The following is an 8,410-nucleotide window of genomic DNA, read 5'->3' as shown; positions in this document are numbered from 1 at the left end:
TTACTACAAACTTGGTACACTTGTGCACATATCAACTCTGAATAAATGTGCACTATTCAGTGTTTATATTATCTGACATATACCCCCCAAGTCACCGGAAGCTTGGACCCCGCATCGCCGCTTGCGGCTATATTGTCTATTTGTTTTTCTTCTTTTTCTGCCCTAAAAGTATGTGGATCTCAGAAACCATACCCTCCACATCACCTAAACTTTCCACATAGGTTCAAGAGGTCACCCCCTACTCGGAGAAAAAAAAATACACCAATCCACCAGATGGTGGCACTATAACAGACCATTTCGCCTTATGGTCCATATCTTCTGAACCGTGTGTCCTATACTCAAAATTTCACTTATCCTGGATTCCTTGGATCAATATGCATCTATCCATATAGGCCACGCCCATTTGCGTGTGCCTAGATTTTCCGCCATTTTGAATTTTATCAAAAACCTACTTTTGCGAGCTCCTCCTAGACTGTTTGGCCAAATCACACGAAACTTTTTCTGGGTTATCTATGGACTACCCCGACCTAAAGTTATTAAAGGATTTTGGATACGTGAAACCGTTTTGAAATGATAAATGTCTAAACTTGTGTGTATTTGCTTTTGTTCTTTTCCTGCCCTAAAAGTGTGTGGATCTCAGAAACCATACGCCCCACATCACCCACCTTTCCACATAGTTTCAAGACATCACCCACTACTCAGAGGAAAAAATTACACCAATCCACCAGATGGTGGCACTATAACAGCCAACCACCACTACTACTGCTGCTGCTGCTACTACTACTACTACTATTCTTAGTACTTCTGCTGCTACTACTGCTACCACTCCCACTACTACCAACACTACTACTACTACTATTACTACTACTGCTACTACTACTACTACTAGTACTGCTTGGAAACCGTCAGGTCACCGGATCTCAACCAAACTTTGTTTACTTGTGCACATACCAAGTCTGAATAAATGTGCACTATCTGACATATACCCCCCCAAGTCACCGGAAGCTTGGACCCCGCATCGCCGCTTGCGGCTATATTTAGGGGTCCAAGCACGAAGTGCGTGGATCCCTATTGTATCTGTTCCGATTATTATTATTTTTTTCTTCTTCTCCGGTAAAACTGTATGTACAGCAGAAACTGTAAGGCTCAGCATAGCCAGACTGGGCACATAGATTGTAAATGTGCCTCACTACTCAGAAACAAAAAATTACCCATATCGGCCAGATGGTGGCGCTATAACAGACCATTTCGCGTTATGGTCCATATCTTCTGAACCGTGAGGCGTAGAATCAAAATTCCACTTCGGCTGTATTCCCTGGATCAATACGCATCTATCCATATAGGCCACGCCCATTTGCGTGTGCCTAGATTTTCCGCCATTTTGAATTTTATCTAAAACCTACTTTTGCTATCTCCTCCCAGGCCATTTGCCTGAATGAGCCTACACTTTTTCTGTGGCATCTCTGGACTTACCTGACTCAAAGTTATTAAAGGATTTTGGATACGTGAAACCGTCTTGAAATGATAAATGTTTAAACTTTTGTGTATTTACTTTTGTTCTTTTCCTGCCCTAAAAGTGTGTGGATCTCAGAAACCATACACCCCCCATCACCCAAACTTTCCACACAGGTTCACGACATCACCCACTACTCAGAGTAAAAAAATTACACCAATCCACCAGATGGTGGCGCTATAACAGCTAATTTCACGTTTGTCGGTCCATAACTTCTGAACTGCGAGCTGTAGAATCAAAATTCCACATCTACTGGTTTCCCTGGAGCATCATGTATCTAACCCACTAGGCCACGCCCATTTCTGCGTGGTAGATTTTCCGCCATTTTGAATTTGATCAAAAACCTACTTTTGCGAGCTCCTCCTAGACCGTTTGGCCAAATCACACAAAACTTTTTCTGGGCCATCTATGGACTACCCCGACCTAAGGTTAGTAAAGGATTTTGGATACGTGAAACCGTTTTGAAATGCTAAATCTCGAAACTTTTAATGAAACACACGCCAACACTAAATTGCCCACAACTCATTAACCGGTCAATTACAACTACTGCTGCTACTACTGCTACCACTCCCACTACTACCAACACTACTACTACTACTATTACTACTTCTGCTACTATTACTACTACTACTACTACCACTACTACTACTACTACTACTACTACTGGAAGTTGGAATGTAGCATTTTGGGTGGGGTTAATGTGTTTTGGGGTTCTGCATCTGCTGTAGCATAATACATAGTTGGTTTAGATGTCACACAGTAATGCCCAATCCACAAAGACTTGACACCCACGTTGCCGCTCACCGCTCTCCCAGGGGATGGGTCAAATGCGGAGAACAAATTTCACACATTGTGTGACAATCAGTGGGACTTTACCTTTACTTTAGTTCCATTGTAACAGCACAACCCACACCAATTAGTTCAAACACCTCCATTCAGGGCAGACTTTTAATGTAAAGTGGTGGATTATCTGTGTAATACAGACATGTCCTTAATGGTAAATGGACTGCATGACAAGCTGCAATGCAGGGTGCTGGCTATAGTCATCAAAAGCAATTTCAGGGATAAAACCATCAACGTTCTGTTGTGGACGCCACTATGCCCTATGGTTTGATGTGTGTGTGGGAAAGACTCAATGACAACTGAAAATTCTGATTTCAGAACACAAAAGCTCCATCATGAGACAAGAACTAACCTCTCCTGTTGCAAAACACGTTCTTGAACACAGCCACGCAATCTCCAGCTAACATTTCCAAGATATTGAAAAAGTTCATGAAACACCGCAAAATAAGGAGGCAACATGTGGGGTTTTAATTACTATTACTGACTTAACTGTCTGAAGTTGAAAATTGTTCATCCCACATGGGGTTTGAACTTTGAGCCACAATAGTCTTTAGTTAGCATAAGTCATGAGCTTTACCAAGTGAGCTATCCAGACTGTTGTATTTAACTTTGTAGACCATATTATATGTATCTGCAGAGCCAGAGAAGTACTTGTCGTATTGACAGTATGTTCTACCCAAATACCACTTTCTGTCCAGATACTTAAAGGGATATTGTACACAAAAACTGCTTTCTATCCAAGTACTACTTCAAGTTTCAAGACATCACCCACTACTCAGAGGAAAAAATTACACCAATCTACCAGATGGTGGCGCTATAACAGCCAACCACCACTACTACTGCTGCTGCTGCTGCTGCTACTTCTACTACTACTATTGGCTACTAGTGGCGGCTGTGGCTCAGGAGGTAGAGTGGGTTGTCCACTAATTAGAAGGTTGGTGGTTCGTTCCCCGGCTCCTCCAGTCCGCACGTCGAAGTGTCCTTGGGCAAGACACTGAACCCCAAATTGCTCCCGATGGCTGTGCCAGCACCCTGCGTGGCAGCTGGCCGCCTTCGGTGTGTAAATGGGTGAATGTAGGCGCTTTGGATAAAAGCGCTATATAAATGCAGTCCATTTACCATTTACCATTTACTATTCTTAGTACTTCTGCTGCTACTACTGCTACCACTCCCACTACTACCAACACTATTACTACTACTGCTACTACTACTACTACTAGTACTGCTTGGAAACCGTCAGGTCACCGGATCTCAACCAAACTTTGTTTACTTGTGCACATACCAAGTCTGAATAAATGTGCACTATCTGACATATACCCCCCAAGTCACCGGAAGCTTGGACCCCGCATCGCCGCTTGCGGCTATATTGTCTATTTGTTTTTCTTCTTTTTCTGCCCTAAAAGTGTGTGGATCTCAGAAACCATACCCTCCACATCACCTAAACTTTCCACATAGGTTCAAGACGTCACCCCCTACTCAGAAAAAAAAGAATACACCAATCCACCAGATGGTGGCGCTATAACAGACCATTTCACGTTATGGTTCATATCTTCTGAACCGTTTGTCCTATACTCAAAATTTCACTTCTCAGGGATTCCTTGGATCAAGACGCATCTATCCAGATAGGCCACGCCCATTTGCGTGTGCCTAGATTTTCCGCCATTTCGAATTTTATCAAAAACCTACTTTTGCGAACTCCTCCTAGACCGTTTGGCCAAATCACACGAAAACTTTTCGGGGTCACCTATGGACTAACCCGACCTAAAGTTATTAAAGGATTTTGGATACTTGAATCCGTTTTGAAATGATAAATCTCTAAACTTTTAATGAAACACACCCCGACACTAAATTGCCCACAACTCATTAACCAGTCAATTACAACTAGTGCTGCTACTACTGCTACCACTCTCACTACTACCAACACTACTACTACTACTACTACTGCTACTACTACTACTACTACTACTACTGCTTGGAAACCATCAGGTCACCAGATCTCAACCAAACTTTGGTTTACTTGCACATAACAACTCTGAATAAATGTGCACTATTCAGTGTCTATATTATCTGACATATACCCCCCAAGACACCGGAAGCTTGGACCCCGCATCGCCGCTTGCGGCTATATTGTCTATTTGTTTTTCTTCTTTTTCTGCCCTAAAAGTGTGTGGATCTCAGAAACCATACCACATCACCTAAACTTTCCACATAGGTTCAAGAGGTCACCCCCTACTCGGAGAAAAAAAAATACACCAATCCACCAGATGGTGGCGCTATAACAGACCATTTCGCCTTATGGTCCATATCTTCTGAACCGTGTGTCCTATACTCAAAATTTCACTTATCCTGGATTCCTTGGATCAAAATGCATCTATCCATATAGGCCACACCCATTTGCGTGTGCCTAGATTTTCCGCCATTTTGAATTTTATCAAAAACCTACTTTTGCGAGCTCCTCCTAGACTGTTTGGCCAAATCACACGAAACTTTTTCTGGGTTATCTATGGACTACCCCGACCTAAAGTTATTAAAGGATTTTGGATACGTGAAACCGTTTTGAAATGATAAATGTCTAAACTTGTGTGTATTTGCTTTTGTTCTTTTCCTGCCCTAAAAGTGTGTGGATCTCAGAAACCATACGCCCCACATCACCCACCTTTCCACATAGTTTCAAGACATCACCCACTACTCAGAGGAAAAAATTACACCAATCCACCAGATGGTGGCGCTATAACAGCCAACCACCACTACTACTGCTGCTGCTGCTACTACTACTACTACTATTCTTAGTACTTCTGCTGCTACTACTGCTACCACTCCCACTACTACCAACACTACTACTACTACTATTACTACTACTGCTACTACTACTACTACTAGTACTGCTTGGAAACCGTCAGGTCACCGGATCTCAACCAAACTTTGTTTACTTGTGCACATACCAAGTCTGAATAAATGTGCACTATCTGACATATACGCCCCAAGTCACCAGAAGCTTGGACCCCGCATCGCCGCTTGCGGCTATATTTATTTTTATTTTTATTATTCTCCGCTAAAACAGTATGCACGTCAAAAACCGTAAGGGGTACAGTAGCCAGACCTTGCACATAGGTTGGAAATGTGCCCCACTACTCAGAGACAAAAATTGAGCCATATTGACCAGATGGTGGCGCTATAACAGACCCTTTTGCGTATTGACCCATAACTGCTGAACCGTGAGGCGTATAATCAAAATTCCACATCTGCTGGATTCCCTGGATCAATACGCATCTATCCATATAGGCCACGCCCATTTGCGTGTGCCTAGATTTTCCGCCATTTTGAATTTTATCAAAAACCTACTTTTGCGAACTCCTCCTAGACCGTTTGGCCAAATCACACGGGAATTTTTCTGGGACATCTATGGACTACCCCGACCTAAAGTTATTAAAGGATTTTGGATACGTGAAACCGTTTTGAAATGATAAATGTCTAAACTTTTGTGTATTTGCTTTTGTTCTTTTCCTACCCTAAAAGTGTGTGGATCTCAGAAACCATACACCCCCCATCACCCAAACTTTCCACACAGGTTCACGACATCACCCACTACTCAGAGTAAAAAAATTACACCAATCCACCAGATGGTGGCGCTATAACAGCCAATTTCACGTTTGTCGGTCCATAACTTCTGAACTGCGAGCTGTAGAATCAAAATTCCACATCTACTGGTTTCCCTGGAGCATCATGTATCTAACCCACTAGGCCACGCCCATTTCTGTGTGGTAGATTTTCCGCCATTTTGAATTTTATCAAAAACCTACTTTTGCGAGCTCCTCCTAGACCGTTTGGCCAAATCACACAAAACTTTTTCTGGGTCATCTATGGACTACCCCGACCTAAGGTTAGTAAAGGATTTTGGATACGTGAAACCGTTTTGAAATGATAAATCTCGAAACTTTTAATGAAACACACGCCAACACTAAATTGCCCACAACTCATTAACCGGTCAATTACAACTACTGCTGCTACTACTGCTACCACTCCCACTACTACCAACACTACTACTACTACTATTACTACTTCTGCTACTATTACTACTACTACTACTACTACTACTGGAAGTTGGAATGTAGCATTTTGGGTGGGGTTAATGTGTTTTGGGGTTCTGCATCATGTCACACAGTAATGCCCGATCCACAAAGACTTGACACCCACGTTTGAATAAAAACAAGTTTATGCCATAATAAGGTTATATCCGTGCCTTGTCATTGCTGTGGAAGGATGGTGTAGGGGTAAAGTAGCAGACACCAAAGCTGGAGGTCCTGGGTTCAAACCACGGCCAGGTAACTGTTTTATTTTTTGAAAATGTAGAATAAAGGTTAATCTGGATATAATTATGTATAACACTGCTGAATACACACTGTGTACATAGCAGAATAACTGAATATGCCTATTTATGGTAACGTCATATTTCGACGTCCTCTTGACATTCCTGTGTAGATGTCTAAATGATCCCCAAATCGGCTGTGATTTGGCCTAGTCCTGGACGTCACTGAAAGATGATATCAGAACATCATCATGATGTAATTGTGTTTGCTGGGAGCCTTCTTTCAGATATATGAAAGGAAAAACATTCCAATACATTATTGTGTCTTCAGATGTGAAAGGTCCAAAAAGAGAATTAAATCTGAATTATCCTTGTCACTCATGTGTCCAGCTCAGTGGCCTTGTGGTCTGAATGTCCGCCCTGAGACTGGGAGGTCGTGAGTTCGATCCCCGGCCGAGTCATAGCAAAGACTATAAAAATGAGACCCATTTGCCTCCCTGCTTGGCACTCAGCATCAAAGGGTTGGAATTGGGGGGTTAGATCACCATATGATTCCCGAGCGCGGTGCACGCTGCCGCTCACCGCTCCCCCAGGGGATGGGTCAAATGCGGAGAACAAATTTCACACATTGTGTGACAATCAGTGGGACTTTACCTTTACTTTACTTCCATTGCAAGTTAACAGCACAACCCACACCAATTAGTTCAAACACCTCCATTCAGGGCAGACTTTTAATGTAAAGTGGTGGATTATGTGTGTAATACAGACATGTCCTTAATGGTAAATGGACTGCATGACAAGCTGCAATGCAGGGTGCTGGCTATAGTCATCAAAAGCAATTTCAGGGATAAAACCATCAACGTTCTGTAGTGGACGCCACTATGCCCTATGGTTTGATGTGTGTGTGGGAAAGACTCAATGACAACTGAAAATTCTGATTTCAGAACACAAAAGCTCCATCATGAGACAAGAACTAACCTCTCCTGTTGCAAAACACGTTCTTGAACACAGCCACGCAATCTCCAGCTAACATTTCCAAGATATTGAAAAAGTTCATGAAACACCGCAAAATAAGGAGGCAACATGTGGGGTTTTGATTACTATTACTGACTTAACTGTCTGAAGTTGAAAATTGTTCATCCCACATGGGGTTTGAACTTTGAGCCACAATAGTCTTTAGTTAGCATAAGTCATGAGCTTTACCAAGTGAGCTATCCAGACTGTTGTATTTAACTTTGTAGACCATATTATATGTATCTGCAGAGCCAGATAAGTACTTGTCGTATTGACAGTATGTTCTACCCAAATACCACTTTCTGTCCAGATACTTAAAGGGATATTGTACACAAAAACTGCTTTCTATCCAAGTACTACTTCAAGTTTCAAGACATCACCCACTACTCAGAGGAAAAAATTACACCAATCCACCAGATGGTGGCGCTATAACAGCCAACCACCACTACTACTGCTGCTGCTGCTACTACTACTACTACTATTGGCTACTAGTGGCGGCTGTGGCTCAGGAGGTAGAGCGGGTTGTCCACTAATTAGAAGGTTGGTGGTTCGTTCCCCGGCTCCTCCAGTCCGCACGTCGAAGTGTCCTTGGGCAAGACACTGAACCCCAAATTGCTCCCGATGGCTGTGCCAGCACCCTGCGTGGCAGCTGGCCGCCTTCGGTGTGTGAATGGGTGAATGTAGGCACATTGTAAAGCGCTTTGGATAAAAGCGCTATATAAATGCAGTCCATT

The sequence above is a fragment of the Poromitra crassiceps genome (genome assembly GCF_964638095.1).
Source record: "Poromitra crassiceps genome assembly, chromosome: 17".
Lineage (NCBI taxonomy): Eukaryota > Metazoa > Chordata > Actinopteri > Beryciformes > Melamphaidae > Poromitra > Poromitra crassiceps.
The sequence above is the reverse complement of the archived record's forward strand: the minus strand, read 5'-3'. Positions refer to the sequence as shown.